The following is a 20,603-nucleotide window of genomic DNA, read 5'->3' as shown; positions in this document are numbered from 1 at the left end:
TTGTGGCACATGGAGGCTTAGTTGCTCTATGGCATGTGGGATTTTAGTTCCCCGACCAGGGATTGAACCTGCATCCCATGCATTGCAAGGCAGATTCTTAACCACTGGGTCACCAGAGAAGTGGAGATTCTAGAGTCACTTCTGCTTCCACTCCACCCTTTCCTGCTTCCTTCTCACAACTCTCCGAGCACACGGCCCACTCTCCCATCTTTGGCCTGATGCTCGTCTCCTTGATCTCCCCAGGGAATAGCTGTCTCCCTGACTCCCCCTGTCCCCTCCTGCTTCATCCCCTTTCAGCTCTAATGTTGCCTACAGCACGGAGTCTACACTGAACGCTCACTCCTCAACTCTCTCAGCCGTGTCTCTCTCAGACACTGCTTCCCGGAAGACAGTCTTACCAGCCCTGCTACATGACCTTCAGACCCTGCAGACCAAGGACCCCCTGCAATGACTTTTCTCTGTCCCTCACCCTTGCTCCTTAGCATGGTGCGAACACAGTGGGTGCCTGCTGAAACAGCAAGGGTAATAATCATTAGCTGAAAATTAATGAATTATAATCTCTTATTAAGGGACTTCCCAGGTGGTCCAGTGGCTAAGACACCATGCTCCCAAAGCAGGGGGCCCAGGTTCGATTCTTGATCAGGAACTAGATCCCACATGTCGAAACGAAACGTTCGAACGCCAAAACCAAAAATCCCACATGCCACAACTAAGACCCAGTGGAGCCAAATAAATATATTTTTTAAATTGTTTACTGACCATTTATTCTCTACAATGCTCGGATCTCAGCATTTAACACATCATTTCAGTTAAGTCTCTCAAGCCCCATTGTCATTCCTACTCCTTTGTTTTAAGCTGAGGAAACTGAGGTTCAGAGAGGTGAAATGATTTGTCCGAGACCACGTGGCCAGGAAATGGCAGAGTCAAGACTGGAATTTCAGTTCTTATCCACTGCCCTACTTGGCCTCCCTCCAATCCACACATAAAAGAGGGGGTAAGTGAGAAGTTGTGACTCGACAGTGCAAAGGTCGTGGGGGCTCCAGAGAAACCAGTCCTTCCCCAGCGGCAGAGGCAGATTCGGTACATAAAACTGCATAACCTTCTATTAAGCACCTGCTCTGTGCAAAGCTCTGTGCTAGGTGCTGGCTGCACAGAAGGTTGCACGAGCGATCTGGTGCTCACAATCTAGCACGAGAGACAAGCCACGTGCCAGGATAAATCAAAGAGCAAGCAGAACTTGTCCCCAGAGGGGAACAGATAAGGTACTATGGGACTGCAGAGGGGGGAAAGACAGGCATCACTGAGGGGGTGGGGGTGAGAGGGCTCACAAGGCTTTGGGGGACAGAAGCTGGCATCGGAGCTGAGCCTGGACAAGGCAGGCAGGATTTCAACAGTGACTGGGGAAGGAGGTGGGTGGCATTCCTGGCAGAGACGAACCCAGGATGGTGGGGCAAAGACACAGGCAAGCACTGGGTGTGTCCCAGGAGCCACAGCAGACCCCTTCTACCAGCTCCTCCTCTTGGCACTGGGCCCAGGCGTCTGGCCCTGAAGAGAGGTCACCATGAGTGCCCCCAGACTCACAGGCACCTGGTTGAATCTGATGAGTGGGCATGGACGGGAAGAAAGGGCTGGGGGCCTGGACACATGGTCTGAGAAGACGGGCTCAAGGGGCTAGAATCCGGGCTCTGCGTAGAAGCTCTGAAGAAGGGAGATGCTAAAGGGAGGAGGTGGTCCCACCAGAAGTGGGACCTTGGGGAGTGCTGGGGAGGCAGCAAGGAAAGGGGCAAAGAATGTGAACTGGACAGCAGAAGACCTGGCTTCTAGAAGCACAGATCAAAGCTGCATGGGACCTGGGGCTTATCCTGTCCAGAACTCACTTTACAGCTGGGAAAACTGAGGCCCCGATAGGGGAAGACCCGGGTTCCCAGTCCCCCAGCATCTTCAGAGCAAAACCAGCCATGTGCTGAGAGCAGGGAGAAATCTGGCTTCAACACCTCCCTCTGCCATGACCTCCTAGTGACCTTTCTCCAGTCCTTAGGCTCCCACTCAATGCAACAATCCTTGTCTCGGCAGTTCCAAACTTTTATGGGTCATGACTCAAAGACTCACATGGTGCCTAGGGGTCCTTTCTGGAGAACAAAGAACACTCTGAGAATTGTGCATGCTATTTCAGAAGTTCACAAACATCTGAGACCAGTGTTCTCCGAGGACAATCTGAGAACCCTCCGTGTCCCAGTCACCTCAACTGGAACTGATTAAAATGGGCTGATTCCAGGGCCCCAGCACAGGGTGCTGAGTCACAGTGGTTTTTAGCTGTCTCACTTATTGAATGTAGAGAGGGCTCCATGGCTAGAAGTTTTAAAGCCACTGCTCATTAATCAAAGTCCCCTCTGGTTGAGCCACCTGCTCAAGCTGACCATGGTCAAGGTCAAGGTCATGGTGGGGGTGGGTGGAGGCCCAGCAAGTAGACTGAAGCTGGCCAGATTCTGAAGTGACCTTCTGAGATCGGCAGCCCTGCCTGGGAGGCCGTCTGGACTCCTGAGCTGAACTTGGGCTGAGAGGAAGGTTTCTATCAATCTCAGCCGAAAGGCTCTTTTCCTCTCTCCAGACTCTCTCTGGCCCTTGGCCAGGTCTGGCTCCCTTCCTTTTCCTTTTGAGAACAAGTGTGCTTTCCTGGCTTCAGCCTCTGCCTCCCTCCCCTCCATCACTGAGGCTGATAGAGGACCTCCAAGCCCCCAAACACCCTTCCAAGCTTTGAAAGATGATAAGCTTATTTAACCAGGACACTCTGGGAAATCCATGAAAAACTAAGAAAACCAATGACAAAACATCTTAAGAAAAAGCTGGGACTTCTCTGGCGATCCAGTGGTTAAGACTCCACCTTCCAGTGCAGGGGGTGTGGGTGTGGGTTTGATCCCTGATTGGGGAATGTAGGTCCCACATGCCTCAGGGTGCAGTCTAAAATTTTTTTAAATAAATCAAATGAAGTCTGGATTTTTTTTTCAATAGTTAATAAATATATAAATAAAAAGCCAAATGCCTTCAGTCCTACCCTGTCACCTGCCCCTGACGCAGCATTTCTCCTGCAGGTGGGCAGCTGCCTAGAACCAGGGGCCGAGCACCTATAGGAAAGCTGGTCTCTGATGGGGTAACAGCACAAGCTTGAGAGGAAGCCTGCGGTGGAATCCACAGCCTCCGTTCTCCAGATTTGAGCAAGTGTGCATCCCTCTGCGGACACCTAAGTATCCTCCAAGGCTCCATCAGGGCAGTATGGGAAAGGTTCAAGAGCACCCGTGGGCTTTGGATAGCTCTGGACTGAAATCCCGGCTGTGCCACTTGCTGGCTGAGGACTGGGTAGGACTTGGGCAAGTTATTAGCCTCCTTTAATAAAATGGGATCGTAATCCCTGCCTCACTGGGTAGCTGCGAGGATTAAAAGACATAAGGCGCATAAAGCGCTTAGCACGGGGCCTGGCACCTGGTGAGCCAATAAACGTAAGCGCTTGTTTATCAGTCACCAGCCCAGCCTCTAATGAGGAAGACTCTAAGCTTTCTAATTCTTAGGTGGCCTCAAGCAACCCCCAAACCAGCCACCAGAACTGGGTCTTTATCTTCAGACCTTTAATCTGGAGAGATGATGGGTAGAGAGAGAGGGGGAGGGAAGAAGGCAGGAGAAGGGAATGAGAAGGAATTGAGAAGAGGGAGGAGGAAGGGAAAGGATAGTCAAGACTGAGGAGGGGCCTGGCTTCCCAGCTTGGGGGAAGGAAGATGACTTTGGGGAAACTGCCAAAACAGGCAAAACTCCTTTCCAGAGCCTTCCCCAGGCCGGCCAAGGCAAGGCTGAGGGGTACACAGCCTGCTGAGAAGCACCGCCCTGGCTGTCAGTAGGGACATTGAAGCCTTGGGTTACCTCCACGTTCTGGCTCCCCACGAGGCTGCTGCCTGCCCATGGCGGGCGGCCTCCACCCCCAGAGCAGGAAGAGATGGCCAGAGTCAGGCTGAGAGCAAAATGACCTGCCCATTGAGCTTGTGGAGGCAGTGCTCGTCCACTCAGGACTCAGGGACCCCCTTGCTGGGGAATCCGATCCTAACTGAGCAGGACTCTCCCCGCTGGCTCCCCAGATCTGGGCCTCGTGTCATCCTCTCTTTAGGCCGCCACCTGCGCCAAGGTCCTGCTTCTGGGGCTAAAGTTGCAGCCAGGCAAAAAGGACCATTCAGACTCTAAACAGGAATCACAAACAGGGTGTTCCAATTGCCCCTGACCAGCTGTGTGACCTTCAGGGGTGTCACTTCCCTCAGAGTCTGCTTCCCTCCTCTGGCTAATGAGGGCAATGGAGGACCAGCATCTCGAAGGTTCTCCTGACTCTGACAGCAGCTCTCCTGCTGGTAGGACGCCTCGGAGCACAAAGGGGCAACGAGGACTTGCCTCAGAAGAAGAGTGGGCCGGGCTGGGCTCTGCTGAGAGTGCTGTGGATGTGGCAGTGGCCAAGGGTTATCATAGAGATGATGATTATAATTAAAAATCACAGCCATGAACTCAAAAGCAATTTACAAAGAGCTTTCTCATTATCCTCTGGGATTCACAATCGGGTGAGGTAGATAGACCTGGATGATGACTATTTATATTTGGCAGATGAGGAAAGTGACGCAAGATTTAGGTGACTTGTCCAGGCTACTAAGTGCAGAGAAAGGGGAGCCAAAGAGGAAGTAATAATTCCTGGGTGCCTGCTGTGTGCCACCTCACCAGGCTTACTCACGTCTGTTGTCCTTGGTTTTATTTTTTCAGTATATTTTAGTTAATGTATTTATTTGACAGCGCCGTGCCCTTGTTGCAGCACACAGGATCTTTAGTTTCGGCATGTGGACAGTTGCAGCCTGTGGGATCTTAGTGCCCTGACCAGGGATCGAACCCAGGCTCCCTGCATTGGGAACTCAGAGTCTTAGCCATTGGACCACCAGGGAAGTCCCCACATTTGTTACCTTGACCACGTCTCACCACCACAACCCAGCACTCCAGGTGCTACTGTTCCCATTTCAGAGAAGATGACACTGAGGCTGAGAAAAAGCGTCATGGCTGTTCCATGGCAAAGCCTGGATTGGGACCTGGGCTTGGGGGACCCCAAGGCCTGCACTCTTTTCCATCTTCCTGTATGTACTGGGTTGAATAGTGTCCACCCTCAAATTCATGTCTTCAAAGAAGCTCAGAAGGTGGCCTTGTTTGGAAACAGAGTCTTTGCAGATGCAATTAGTTAAAATAAAATGAGGTCATGCTGGCACTAAGCCCAACATGACTGATGTCCTTAGAAGAGGAGATGACACAGAGACACACCGGGAGGAAGGGGAGAAAGCCACGTGACCACAGAGGCAGGTGCAGCTGCAAGCCAGGGAGCTCCACGGATTGCTGGCCACCACCAGAAGTTAGGAGGGGGCACTGAACAGACCCCCTGCTCAGAGCTTTCAGATGAAACCAACATTGCCGACACCTTGCTTTCTGACTTCTAGTTCTACACTGCAAGAGAAAACATTTCTGCTTTTTTAAGCCACCCAGATTGTGGTATTTCATGAAGCAGCTCTAGGAAATTAATACATGGTGAGTCCATGGAGCAGCAGACCTGGAATTCTTAAATTCCAGTTTTCAGATTGCCACTCGCTAGGCAGTCTTGGAGGTGAATGGAGGCCTGAGGTCCTGGGAGAAGTCATTTTCATCTCTCCCTCACCACTCCGGTTCAGGCTGACCGGAAGTCTCCATCCACCAGGCTTATTCTGTGTTCCAGGTCTCTATCCACCCCACCAGGCCCTTCCATCATGCAAATAAGCACCCTGTGAGCCCCAGGTGAACAATCCTCCCCCTCCACCCAAGCCAACCTCCCCCACCACCTGGAGAGCTGTGGTTTTGAAATGCAAATCTGATCCTTCCTGGCTAGCTTAGTCTTCTTCCCTAACTCCACCAGCACCTGTAGGACTCAAGCTCTTCAGCCCCGGCCAGATCTGGCCTCAAACTTCCTCTTTATCTCCAGCCACTCACTGCACCTGTCCCCACCACTCACCACCTTCTGCTCCAACCACATGGAACTCTTTGTATTTCCCTTAACAAGTCACGATGCCTTTGCATGAGCTGCTCCAGCTACCTGGAAAATAAAATCTAGCCCAAACACTGCCTTTTCCTCCACAAACAGCCATACCCTGACACCCTGTACATTGTACCATCGCATTGCACATTGCCCCACATACCCAGCCTGGGAGCATGCTGCATTCATTTCTGTCTCTGTAGGCCTAGGGCCCAGTACAAAGGCATTCAAGAATATTGAACTGTTGGGACTTCCCTGGTGATCCAGTGGTTAAGAATCTGCCTTCCAAAAGCAGGGGATGCAGGTTCGATCCCTAGTCGGGAAACTAAGATCCCATATACCATCGCAGAGCAACTAAGCCTGCACTCTGCCACTATTGAAGCCTACTCGCTCTGAAGCCCTCAGGCCATAACTACAGAGTTTGTGCACCATAATGAAAGATCCCATAGAACGCAACAATGATCCTGCATACTGCAAATAAGTCCCAATACAAATTCATAAGTTAATTGATTTTTTAATAAAAGAATGTATATTACTTCATTCATTCTCAGAACCCAGTACTATTATTGATCCTATTTTACAGGTGAGGAAATGAAGAGATGAAGCCACTTGCCCAAGTCTACTCGACTAGTGTGTGGCAATGGCAGTGCTACATACTCTAGGGCCACTGCTAGTAGCCAATGCCAGGCATACCACCATCCTGATACCCTCATTTCACAGAAGAGGAAGCAAACAAGAAAGGAGAAGTGACTTGCTCACAGTCGTGTAATAAGACATGGACCTAGATCTTTAGATCTCTTATTCAGCATTCTTCTTGTCATTCTTGAAGGAACTTAACCCAGGAGGACACAGAAAACTGTGTCTTCTGAAGAGCTTTTTCCCGCCTCCCCTAGAGCAGAGCCCAGCACGGACCTGGGCACCCAGTAGGGTCTCAAATCTATGGTGACATAGCAGTGAAAAATAAGACAGATATATAAATCTACTTCAAAAAAAAACGTCTGAGGCCTGCTCAGATATTAAAAGATCAGGGCTTGAGAGGACACTTCAGGTACCACTTAATATGAGCACTGCATGTTCAGTTGCTCAGTTGTGTCCTACTCTTTGCGACCCCATGGACTGTTGCCCACCAGGCTCCTCTGTCCTTGGGATTCTCCAGGCAAGAATACCAGAGTGGGTTTGCATGCCCTCCTCCAGGGGATCTTCTCAACCCAGGGATCGAGCCCACGTCTCCTGTGTCTCCTACACTGGCAGGCAGATTCTTTACCACTGAGCCACCTGGGAAGCCCTAAGTATCATTTAGTACCATCTTCCATTTGATAAAGTCATCCATTCAACAAATTTATCAAACACGAATCATAAGCCAAACACTGTGTGGGACACTAGGAGGACTGAGAAGCAGGTTCCTGCCCAGATGGCGTCACAATCCAGCGAGGGGAGACAGACAACCAGCTAACAAGTTCAAGTATAATTACAAATTCTCACAAGCGCTACGAAATACAGGAAGAATGTAAAACAGGAAAAACTGACTTGTCTTAGGGAGTTGCTGGGTGAAGGCTCCCCTGAGAAAGTGATTTTTGAGCTGAAATCTCAAGAGTGGGAGTTAAGCAAGACAAGAAGCAGAGGAAGGGTATGGTAGATGGAGGGAACAGCAAGTGCAAAATCCCAAAGACATATGAGCTCCTGGTGCCTGGATGAACTGAAGGAAGGCCAGAGTGATGGTTTCTAGGGAGGTGGGCAGGGACTCAGTCTTGCGGGTCCTGTAGATCTGCATAAGAAGTGGAGAAATGAAGCAGAACAGGGAAAACCCCTTACTCAGAATCTGGCCCAGAGCAGACACTGTCAATGAGTCATTGTATTATTTCGTGAAGGAGCAATTTGTCCAAGATCGCAAGGAAGACCTGAGACTTGAAGCCAGCACCTCTACTAACCAGGTTATGGCTGTCAGCTGTTTCAGGAAGGGGGCAGGAGATGCTTTCCAGGGGTTTCCTCCTCTAGGAGGTTCTAGCTTCCTGTCTGCACCTCTCTTGAGCTCTAGTGTGCATCAGAATTACCTGTGTTTGTTAAAACATGGACTGTTGGGCACCACCCCAAGAGTTATTGATTCTGTATATCTGGTGGGAGCCCCAAGAATGTCTAACAAGATCCTAGGTCACCCTGCTGCTGCTTCTAGTAGGGTGACCATACTCTGAGAACCACTGCTCTAGACTGGAATATATGAGGGCAAGGGGGAGCGGTGAGTGAGACCCATGGCCAGGATATTTGGAGGATGTGTTGCGTTCAGTCGTGTCCGACTGTCTGCAACCCCATGGACAATAGCCCACCAGGCTCCTCTCTCCATGGGATTCTCCAGGCAAGAATACTGCAGTGGGTTGCCATTTCCTCCTCCAGGGGATCTTCCCTACCCAGGGATCGAACCTGTGTCTCCTGCATTGGCAGGTAGATTCTTTATCCCTAGCGCCACTTGGGAGGCCCCCATTTAGGGGCTGGAAAGGTAGATTCCTAAATGTGAGTAACAGTGAGACAAACTCTAGCACTCTGAGAAAGGGAAGGGGCCTCAAAGTCCAGAATCCAGCCTAGTAGCTGCTCACCTAGGGAAACTGAGGCTTAGGGGGTTTAGACTCTTACATAAAAGAAGCTCAAAAAAATGTGTTGAGTGAATAGGTAAGTACATGAAAGGTTTGACCAAAGTCAAAAGGAGACCCCAGCACCAAATTCCAGGGCTCCTGAGCTGCAGACCAGCCTTTCCTGCCCTGGGAAAGAGATTCAGGAAAGACAACAGCAGGATCAGCTTACCCCCAACTTCTGCTGACTTGGTGGGGAAACATTTTTAAAATTGCAGAAATCTGCTGTTGGCCCAATCCTATTACCCAGCCACCCTCCTTCTTTTCGCACTGCCAGCTCACTTTATACTTCAAATCCTGTGTACTTTATCCTGGCAAGCTGAGCAGCAGAGGGGGAGGTCAGGTTCTAGGGAAGAAGACCTACAAGTGAAGTGTGAATTCTTACACTTGGATAGCCTTCTTCGAGAACACTTCCTTCCTCTTGGAAGTGTCTCCATTTCTATCCTCCTAGCTAGTCTAATCTCATTCTACCTACATTTCGGTACCAGCATCTGAAACCTGCAAAGCCAGGGGCTAAATTTCCAAACCACCTTTTCACCCAGTTTTTCTAAAACAGGGTGGCCCTGGACAAAATTTTTCTATTCTCTTCCAGTTGGCAGCAAAATGCCATTTCTCTTGCAAACCCACATGCACAGACTCACTAACACACAAACAGCTATGTGTACATACACAGAAACAAATATACCAAAGCTCATGGAAAAACACATACACATAGACATCAAGAGATGCCTTATTCGCTGTTCACTGATAAAATACACCTGTGCCTTCAAACGCACAAGAAACACACAGAGAGAACATGCACACATGCACACATTTCCAAATGCCTGCGCTGCATCAATTGATGGAGAAAGGAGTAAGACACACCCAGAGACCTCTCTCGGAGTAGATACCTCCTGAAGGGGGATTCCTTGGAGTAGGGGCACTGGCCCTTCAAGAGAGTGGATCTCCCTCCTCCCCTCAGGGCACCTAAGGTGCGGCTCTACCCCAGGGAGCAGGGAGGGGTAAGGGTGGGTGTGCGGCAGACCTGGTCGGGCCCGGTCTGCCTCCGGGCGACAGTCCCAGCGCCACTACAGGAAACGGATCCCTGAACCGACTGGGTCACCAACCTGGGGACCGCTGTCGCCACCGCCACCCGCACACACACACCCCCGGGCTCCAGGCAGGACACGCCCTCCGCTCCGGCTCAGCCGGGCGCGCCGGCTCCGCTGTCACCCCGGCTCCCTCCGGACCCCCGGGCGTGGCCGCCCACCTGCCGGCGGGGAGTCTCGGCCCCGAGGGCACCCTCCCACCGCCGCCGCCGCCCTCTGCCCAGGCCAGGTGCCCGGTTCCCGGCGACGGCGGCGCCTCGGCAGCCGCCCCCACCCCTTTCCTCCCGGCTGTGTGCAGACAAAGCCGCGCACACGCACATCGGGGCTACGCGGGGCTACGCGGGTGCACACCCGCCCTCACACGCGCACACACGGGGACTCACACTGGCGCGCGCGCACACACACGCACACCGCCACAGGTTCCAGCCACCGGCGAAGCCATCGGCACACACCCTCATCCAAATGTACACACAGTTGCACATTCAGACACACCCTCTCATAGACACATTGACGCCCAGACACACGCATACACACACACCACCCGGACACGCGGAGACACAGGGCACACACCCTCTCACACACGCACGCGCACACACCGATCATCCACTTGCACGGACCCACGGGCACACGCGCGCTCACACCCCACACACATCCGGCGACGAAGACCCCGACACACACATACGGGCGCCAGTACTGAGACGCACAAACCGAGGCCCGGGTCCCCCCAACCCCGCCGGCTCTGGGCGCCCGCCGCCCGCCTTGGTGGTGTCCACCCCGCCTCCGGAGCCTGCCCACCCGCCTGTCAGTGCTCCAGGACCCGGAATCGCGCTCGGAGCCCTCGGCGATTCCCCTCCCAACGTCCACCAGCCCAGACGCGGCGGGGTCCCCGGGGCCCCGAGTGGGCGGCGAGGGCGGCTAACCTGGCTGCTGCGGCGCGGCTTCCGGGCGCTGTCTGTCCTCGGTCGGTGTGTCCGGCGGCCGCCCGGCGGACTCCGAGGCGCACTGGAGCTGCGCACAAACGCCCGGCTCGCTCTCTGGCTCGCCCGCTCCCTCCCTCCCTCCCGCGGCGCAGCCCCCTCCCCGCCCGCCCCCCTCGCCCAGGCTCCCCTCTCCGCCCCGCCCCGGCCGGCTCCCGGCAAGGAAGCGCCGGCTATCCCGGCCGCCACGGGCAAGCGAGCGAGCGAGCAGCGGGAGGAGCGCCGCCGCGCGAGCTGCCCGAGCCGCCCGAGCCGGGGCCGCGCGTCGGGAGGAGCCGCGCCGGCCCCCGGGGAGGGGAGCAAGGGAGGGGGCTGAGCCCCGTGAGCCCTCCTGGCGCTGCTGGCCCGCCGCCCGCTTCCCCACGTGGGCCGGGCGCCTGTCTGTGTCGCCGCGGAGCTCAGAGGCCGGGGCGAGTGGCGGGGAGACCCCGAGGAGACCCCACCCAGGGCCCCCGCGCCCTCCCCGTCCCAGCCTGGTGGGCTCGGGCCCCGCCCCCCGCCTCCTCCCGGTCCCCGCCAGCGCCGACCTCGGTTTTCCCTGGCTAAGACGCCTCGGCTCTCGGCCCAATGCCCCGGACTAACCCCACGGCCCCGGCGCCCAGCTCGCCGGCCGGGTCCACCTCCAGCCCCGACCTGGCCGACGCCCACCCGCCTCCCAGCCGCCCTCCCATTGTTCCCGCGACCCGAGCTCGAGGAAGACCGCGCCGCTCATTCGGGGGACAGCTCAGCTCAGGTGGCAATACCTCTGAATCCTGGCAGGGGTAGGGGTGCTTTCCAAGGGTTGGCCCCTGTCTCGGGGCGCCAACGCCCACCCTCCACAATCTCAGGCACACCCAAAGTAAAGAGCTTTTCTAAATTAGAGTTTAAATCACCACCGCCCTTAGAGGTGCCCCGTCAGGTCCTACTTTGAGTACAGACTGAGGCTTGGGAGGAAGAACTAACCTAAGTTCAGCAAGCTCGAGACAGCAGCGAGGAGAAGGCAGGGAACCCATTAGGGATCCACATTCCTCAGAAGAAACAGGGGATTCCTGCCAGAGCTCCTGAGATAGGGGCAGGCCCTCCAGAAGTACAGGGAATAATGAGCCTGACCTCCTTGGTTAGACACGACTTAAAACACAGAAATGTGGAAGAAGCCGCACTTTCAGAGGCTTTACTGGATGAAAAGGCCTACTACGTGCAGGAAGTCGCATCTACTTTGTCTCACTTAGCCCTGACTGTGGTGCTGTGAGGCAGCTGTGATTATCATTTCATCATTTTATAGATGAAAGCTTGTCCTGGGTCTCTCCAGCAGGACAAACAGAACCAAGATGAAGCCTAACAGTTACTGGAGTTCTTCACTGCAGTAACCCCTCCAGCAGAGGACAGGAAGTGCCAGGTGAGCAGCCAAGAACATAAAAAATCAAGAAGGGCAGGCCTCGTTTGGGCCTGAAAAGTCATCCACAAACTAAAAGAGGTCAGAAGTGAGGACCTGAGACCCCAAAGCAGGACTGAGCATGAACAAATAATAGCTAATATTACATTAATTACTATATGCCAGGCGCTGTTCTAAGAGCTTTACTTGCATTAACTCATTTAATCCCATAACAACATGGTGGGATGGAGGTTCTTAGGAAACTGAAACACGAAGACATTATATAGTCTATAAAGTGGCAGAGAGGACATCCCTGGTGGTCCAATGATTAAGAATCTGCCTTCGAATGCAGGGGACATTGGTTCAATCCCTGGTCCTAGAAAATTCCACATGCTGCAGGGAAACTGAGTCCATGTGCAGCCACTAGAGAGCCCCCAACAAAGACCCAGTGCAGCCAAAAACTAATAATAAAAATAAATGAATAAATATTTTCTTAAATAAACAAAGTGGCAGAATCAGGATCCAAACCCAGGAAGCTGATTCTCAAGCTTGAACTTAGCTACTATAGGCCAGAAAGAAGCAACCCTGAATGCAAGGTGAAGGCATTTGAATTCCTAGCAGGACTCTTTACTTGCCATTGTCTGTCTCGTGTGTACCAGGTGCCTGGCACACAGAGCCTGGTATATAGGCCTCATGGGTTAAACTAGTGCCTGAGTGACCCTGGAGTGCAGAGGGCCATGTGCGGCGCTCCGGTGCAGCTCTGGTCCACTGGACATTTTTATCAGTGGTTTTAGATGAAGCAGAGGAAGGCATGAAATGCTAATCAAATCTACAGCTGTCATGAAGTTGGGAGGGCCCACAAACACTCCGGAAACCAAAATGAGTTTCTAAAAGATCTCAGCAGCCTTGGAGCTGAGCTGTAACTAACAAGATGAAGTGAGGGCCACAAGGGATAAATGTAAATGCCTGCCCTTCAGTCCAAACCAGAGCAGTCCCATAGAACTTTCGGTGATAATGGAAATGTCCTAAATAGGCATTGTCTGACTTAGTAGCCACTAGACAACTGTGGGGGTTGAGCCCTTGAAATGTGACTCCTACAAATGAGAAACTAAAATCTTAATTTCAATTAGTGGTAAGTATTTTTTTTTTCTTTCTAAGTACTTTAAATGTAAATTGTCACATGGGGCCAATGGCTGCCATGTTGGACCAGTGCCCAAAATACAGGGTAGAAAGAATCTAGATTAAGAGCGGTTTTAGTGACAATGACTTACAGGTTTGAGTTGACCTCAAGCTCAACAATAGGTGGCTACATAAAAAAAAAAAAGAAAGAAAGAAGGAAGGGAGGGTAGGAGGAAAGAAAAAAGGAAGGAAGGGGAGGAGAGTGAACATGATATACTGTATCGACAGAAACAGAAGGTTAGACCTCTGTGGTTCTAATTCAGCCTCTGTTAGAGACTCTGGGCTGACTTGAGCTGATCACAGCTGGGCCACAGAGCTCAGCTCCAGACCCACGTTCCGAAGGGTACACTGTCACACTAGAGCATGTCTAGAAGAAAGCAGAATGCTGAAACCCGGGTGCCATGTTCTGTGGCAAATTCAATAAATACCCTGAAGAAGGGAAAGCACAGGAGGATATAGGAGCTGTCTCCAAACATCTGAAGGGCTGTCATACAGAAAGGGGATTTGATCAGTTTCTTATTTTTTAGGCCTAATAAACAAAACAAAAAACTCTGTGAAGCCCTGAGCCCTACTCTCTGATGGAAGGATCCATGTCCGATTCCTCTTTCTTGTTCTCCTCAGCACCTAATCCACCCAGGACCTGGCTCATATCAAACACTGACTACAATTTGCTGACAAATGGATGTGAAAGAATTCCACTCAGCTTCAGTGGGTGGACACCCAGGAGGAGCATTTCAGCTTATTATAAAGAACTCTAACAGTCAACAGGGCTTCCCTGGTGGCTCAGGGGTAAAGAATCTGCCTGCCAATGCAGGAGTGCATGCCTGCGTACTTGGTCGCTTCAGTCATGTCTGACTCTTTGAGACCCTATGGACTGTAGCCCACCACACTCCTCTGTCCATGGGATTTTGCAGGCAAGAAAACTGGAGTGAGTGGGTTGCCATGCCCTCCTCCAAGGGATCTTCCTGGCCCAGGGATTGAACTCCTGTCTCCTGTGTCTCCTGCCTTGCAGGCAGATTCTTTACCACTGAGCTGCCAGGGAAGCTCCAATGCAGGAGACACAGGTACAATTTCTGGATCTGGAAGATCCCCTGGAGGAAGAAATGGCGACCCACTCCAGTATTCTTGCCTGGGAAATCCCATGGACGGAGGAGCCTGGTCCATGGGGTTGCAAAGAAGTCGGACACAACTTAGCGACTAGACAACAACAGTAATCAACAGGATCCAAGGATGCAGTGGACCACCATGGGAGTGAGGAACTCCCTGTCAATAAATGTCAATAAATGTATTCAAACAAAGACTGGATCTTCAGTTAGAGGTTGAACCAGGAATCAGATAACTCTTCAGGCTGAAAAATGAGTACGTTCTATTAGGAAGGAAGAGACAAGATCAAGGCTGTGCTTCCAGACAGTCACCAGGCTGAATATATAGAACAAATTGACAGGAAGGCACTAAAGGCAGGGAGGACCAGTTAGGGACCACTGCAGTGGTCCAGAAGATTGGAGAATAGGTGGGGTGGCAGTGGGAAAAGAAAGCCTAGGACAGGTGTGTGGTGACAGGAGCGCTGGCCCTGGGCTGGGAGCTACAGGTTTAGTCCTACCTCTGCCATGGACTTTTTGTGGGGTGACTTCACTTTCACTTTTCACTTTCATGCATTGGAGAAGGAAATGGCGACCCACTCCACTGTTCTTGCCTGGAGAATCCCAGGGACGGGGGAACCTGGTGGGCTGCCGTCTGTGGGGTCGCACAGAGTCGGACACGATGGAAGCGACTTAGCAGCAGCAGCAGCAGCAGGGTAAACCCTTCCCTTCTCTGGACTTCAGTTTCCCCATCTGTGAAGTGCAGAATAATCTCCAAGTCCCTGCTAACTCTGGATTCTTTATATAATATATATATATTTTAAACTTATTTAACTGGTCTCAGTTGCAGCATGTAACTTCTTTATGGCTTAAGGGCTTCTCGAGTTGCAGCACATGGGCTCTCTAGTTGTAGTGCCCAGGCTTAGTTGCCGCACGGCATGAGGGATCTTAGCTCCCCAATCAGAGATCGAACTCATGTCCCCTGCATTGGAAGGCGGATTCTTCCCCACCTCCTCCCAGGGAAGTCCCAGGATAGCTTTATTTATTAATTTTTGTTTGCTTGTTTATTTTTGGTTGCTCTGGGTCTTCGCTGCTGAGCACAGACTTTCTCTAGTTGTGGCCAGCGGGGTCTACTCTTCATTGTGGTTTATGGGCTTCTCTTATTGTGGAGCACAGGCTCTAGGCACATGGGCTCCATGGCATGTAGAATCTTCCCAGACCAGGGATCAAACCCTACATTGGCAGGCAGATTCTGATCCACTGTACCACCAGCGAAGTCCCTAACTCTAGATTCTGTTTCTGCAAAAGAGATTATGAAGGATGCTTCAGAGTAACAGTACCACCAGTCTCATACAATCATTATTATTACAAAGGCTGCCCCCATAAGATTTGATGACTAGATTGGCAGGAAGGCACCATAACGAGTCAATGGACTGTATGTGTGTGTGGCGGTGGGGTGGGCAGGGGACAAGGACATCTGATCTTTGGGGTGGGTCAGCAAATCTCTCTACTCTTCCCCCTTGGGAGGAGATAGTGTAAAGACAGTGCTATGTGCCGTCACCTCCTGATCAACTTCCTCATTCATCTGAGCCACACCTCATACTTGGCTAAAGGAAGCAGTCAGTCCAGGGTGAGTTAGACTCCGTGTCCTTCCTTTTAACGTTCCCAGGTGTGGTCCTTTCCTTAAATAATAAGTGTCATCAACTCATATGAAAACAGACAGTATTATTGAGCACTATGTGCCAAGCACTTTATTTACATAGTTTTCTCACCCTGAGAGGTAGCTCTAATTATTACCCCCATTTTATAGATGAGGGCACCATGGCTCATGGAGCTTTGCATTTTTCCCACAGTCGCATCATTTATGAGGGGGATTCCAACACAGGTCTGTGTAATATCAAGGCTGCATTCCTAAGGGCATCTAACATTTAACTATATATTTTTACAACTGCTTAAGGAAGAAGGCAAGATGGTCTCCAGATGACAGCTGGGGAAACTGAAGCTCAAAGAGGTTAAATTCAATCACTTGGACAAATTAGTGAAAGCTTTCACGGTGCAGTTCACACTCTTTCCTATTCGCTGCTCCTCTCTTCTGACCCAGCAGTGCTCTCACCCTTCCCCGTACCTTCCAAGGCTTCCCCAGTCCTCCTACACCTGATGGGTAGGGACTTGCCCAGACCACTTAAGAGAAGGACTTTTACTTGTCCTTTTCCTGGGGCGGGGAAAGGGGAGGGCTTCTGAAAGGCAAAAGTTAATTCCCACCTCCTCTCTCACCACCACCAACACACACACACCCCAGCCCAAGGGCTCGAGGTGAGGGTGCTAAAGGCTTACAGAGTGAGTCACGGGGTGCTGACCTGCCAGTCACCTAAGCACCAGGTGCTAAGCTTAGGTTAGAGGGATGAAAAAGTAGGCCAAGTGTTCTCATCCCCAGGAGCATGGCCCCATTGCAGCTCAGTGCCCCCCCCACCCCCCACCACTCATCTCATCCCCAAATACTGCAAACATTTAGGGGACACTGTGCAAGGCCCTGGGGCAGAGGAGACACATGAGAAATAAGAATGCATTCCCACCCTTCAGAGGGGATAGGGCAGTGAGTACAAAACAGTATATACTTATAAAGTGTGATGGGAGAGACTTACCTGGTGGTTCAGTGGTTAAGAATCCACCTTCCAATGCAGGGGACTCAGGTTTGATCCCTGGTCCAGGAACTAAAATCCCAGATGCCTTGGGGCAACTAAGCCCATTCAGTTCAGTTCAGTTCAGTTCAGTCACTCAGTCAAGTCCAACTCTTTGCAACCCCATGGACTGCAGCTTTCCAGGCTTCCCTGTCCATCACCAACTCCCAGCTCCCGAAGCTTGCTCAAACTCATATCCATCGAGTTAGTTATGCCATTCAACCATCTCATCCTCTGTCGTCCCTGTCTCCTGCCTTCAATCTCTCCCAGCATCAGGGTCTTTTCCAGTGAGTCAGTTCTTCACATCAGGTGGCCAAAGTATTGGAGTTTCGGCTTCAGCATCAGTTCTTCCAATGAATATTCAGGACTGATTTCCTTTAGGATGGACTGGTTGGATCTCCTTGCAATCCAAGGGACTCTCAAGAGTCTTCTCCAACACCACAGCCCAAAAGCATCAATTCTTCAGCACTCAGCTTTCTTTATAGTCCAACTCTCACATCCATACATGACTACTGGAAAAACCATAGCTTTGACTAGGTGGACCTTTGTTGGCAAAGTAATGTCTCTGCTTTTTAATATGATGTCTAGGTTGGTCATAGCTTTTCTTCCAAGGAGCAAGCATCTTTTAATTTCATAGCTGCAGTCACCATCTGCCCACTAACCACAACTAAAAAACCTCCTAAAGGTCACACTAGAGAAAGCTAATGTGCTAGAACAAAAACCCAGCACAGCCAAAATTAAAAAAAAAAAAAAAAGTGATGGGGGCACATGGTGATTAATTCTGTTAGGTAGGTAGAATAGGGAAAAGGAGTCCAAAATGTCGGTGGCTAAAAGACAAGGAAGGTCCGAGGACCAGAGTGAAGACTTCAGGCAGAACAAACAGAACAAACAGCACTCCTGGGTAAGCCCAATTTGCATAGGGCAGGCCCAGGTGGAGGAAAAAACATATAAAAGGAGGAGCCAAAGCTCTTTCTCACGGACTCTCTCTCCCGCGTGCATGCATGCGCTCTTTTCTCTCTCTCTTTCTCTCTCTCTCTCTCTCTCACTCTCCTGCTATCTTCTAAATAAAATGGAGCTGTAACACTGATTTGCCTAAGAGCTGTAACACGGTTTGTCCAAGACCCAAGAGCTGTGATGCGCCGAGGGCTTTAATGTCCGTTGCTCCAAATCTTTGTTGTGACGAGACAAAGAACTGAGGAACATACACTCAGTGACATGTGAATTTAAAATATACCAATGTCCCTACTAGTCCTTGTTATGCTATATTGATGATGCTTATGATTATTCTATGTACTGTCAATTGTCTAACCTGTTTTGTCTCTGCCCAGGTCAACCAGCTACAACATGCAGTGCCAGTTCAACAAAGATATAAAACTACAGCTGACCATGGAAAATATCACACACCCTTGGACACCGCTATAAGGACTCTGAGGATTGAGACTAGCAAGAGGGGGAGGCCCAATACCCCTCGCCGCCCCAGTTCAGCAGGAAGTAGCCAGAAAGACCTCGACGTCCCTATTCCCAAAGAATTGGGCCTCCCATCTCTTGAGGGGGGAATGTTAGGTAGGTAGAATAGGGAAAAGGAGTCCAAAATGGTGGTGGCTAAAAGACAAGGAAGGTCAAAGGAAGGTCCGAGGACCAGAGTGAAAACTTCAGGCAGAACAAACAGCACTCCTGGCTAAGCCCAATTTGCATAGGGCAGGCCCAGGTGGAGGAAAACACATATAAAAGGAGGAGCCAAAGCACTTTCTCTCAGACTCTCTCTCCCGCGTGCATGTGTGCGCTCTTTTCTCTCTCTCTCTCTCTCTCTCCCTCTCTCTCTCTCTCTCTCTGCCTCTCTCTCTGCCTCTCTCCCTCTTGCTATCTTCTAAATAAAATAGAGCTGTAACACTGATTTGCCTAAGAGCTGTAACACGGTTTGTCCAAGACCTGAGAGCTGTGACGCGCCGAGGGCTTTAATGTCCGTCGCTCCAAATCTTTGTTGTGACGAGACAAAGAACCGAGGAACATACACTCGCGTGACAATTCCAAGGAGAGAAGTTCACAAAGGAGGTATCAGAGTGGATCTGAAAGGGTGAATTGAACATGCAGAGGAAGAAGGACACTCCAGGGTACAGGAAGGCACATGCAGAAGGCCTAAAGCTTAGATGGATCTGCACACCATCTAGCAGACATGGAGGTATGGAGTGCACTATGGCTGTGGAGAAAGACTGTCCGAGTTTGAATCCTGGCTCTGTCCCTTCTCAGCTCTTTGACCTTGGGCAAGTTACTTAACCCCTGTGGGAGAGATATCATTGTCTCAGATTATTTGCTCTCCCACTTCCCAGTAAGATTACACATTCTAGCCAGTTGCCATGTGACTCCAAAGGAAGGAGTACACTTCCCCAGGCCGAGGTCAGACTTGATCACATGACTCCTTTTGGCCAATGGAATTTGAGTTGGAGAGACTATAGGCCAGTCCTAAGTAGAAACCTGAAGAACTATAGCATGTTTTAATCTAAAATCAAACTCTTTTATCTCTGCCACTGGAATGGCATCACCTGTGCCTACAGCCTTCAACACAGAGAGCAGAGCCTCAGCCAACCCACAGCTGCCCCACAGCTGCTGATGTGTGATCTGAGCGAGAAAAATTTTTTGTTAAAAGACAATGAGATTTGGTGTTGTTTGTTATCACAACAATAATGTGATTTTCATAGTACTTACCTCATAGAACTGTTGTGAGGATTAATAAGATGATCTTGTGACATGTATAACCATTTCATCAGAAGTTTGCATGATAAGATGACTGTTCTACCCACACTTATATGGACATTTGCTGTATAATAGAGATGACATTTGCAAAAGAATAGTAAAGGATGGTGTCACAGGTGGAGTAGTATCTCCTCCAAATTCATTTCTACCTGGAACCTCAGCATATGACCTTAGACAACCGGATCTTTCCAGATGTAATTAGTCAAGGGTCTCAAGGTGAACACACTTGGATTTAGAGGGTGCCCTAAATCCAGTGACTGGTGTCTATGTGAGAAAAGAAGACACACAGAAACAAAGAGAAGAAGGAGATGTGAAGGCCAAGGCAGAGACTAGTGTGATGTGTCTACAAGCAAATCCTTATGGTAAGGATCCTGAACCACCCGAAACCAGGAGAAAGGCATAGGATGTTTTCTCCCTCAGAGCTTCCAGAAGAAACCAATTCTGCCCATACCTTGACTTTGGACTCCTGGCCTCTTGAACTGTGAGAGAATAAATTTTCTGTTGTTTTAAGCCACCCAATTTATGGTAATTTGTTATGACAGCCCTGGGAAATTAACACAGATGGATTACTTTTAAAATGATCTGAACAATCAGTTATTCATTTGGAAAAAAATAAAATTGAACTTCTACCTTGGAGCACACACAATAATAACATTCTGTTAGATTAAGGACCTAAATTTGAAACGCAAAACCTTAAAATCTTTAGAAGTAACTAAAGGAGATTATATTTAGGACTTCAGGATAGAAGAGAATTTCTTAAACAAGACATAAAAATCACAAATCGTATTACTCTGAGTTCTCCACAGAAACAA

The 20,603-nt window shown here is 50.5% G+C and overlaps 1 protein-coding gene across 6 annotated transcripts in view; it reads right to left on the bottom strand.

Annotated features, from left to right (window-relative positions):
* The window catches only part of EPB41L1 (erythrocyte membrane protein band 4.1 like 1), a 176,317-nt gene that overhangs the window by 124,566 nt on the left and 31,148 nt on the right, over positions 1–20,603 (bottom strand). For 2 of the 6 annotated variants that reach the window (XM_070801595.1, XM_070801598.1), the window contains exon 1: positions 17,005–19,317. The exons of 2 other annotated variants lie outside the window; for them this stretch is intronic. The gene's annotated coding sequence lies outside the window, so the exon portion shown is untranslated. Of the gene's footprint in view, positions 1–10,696; positions 10,835–17,004; positions 19,318–20,603 lie in introns of those variants that run through there. 2 more of the 6 variants (XM_070801599.1, XM_070801596.1) reach the window with 2 other exon arrangements.

The sequence above is a fragment of the Bos indicus genome, chromosome 13, assembly GCF_029378745.1.
Source record: "Bos indicus isolate NIAB-ARS_2022 breed Sahiwal x Tharparkar chromosome 13, NIAB-ARS_B.indTharparkar_mat_pri_1.0, whole genome shotgun sequence".
NCBI classification, from domain to species: domain Eukaryota; kingdom Metazoa; phylum Chordata; class Mammalia; order Artiodactyla; family Bovidae; genus Bos; species Bos indicus.
The sequence above is the reverse complement of the archived record's forward strand: the minus strand, read 5'-3'. Positions and strand labels throughout refer to the sequence as shown.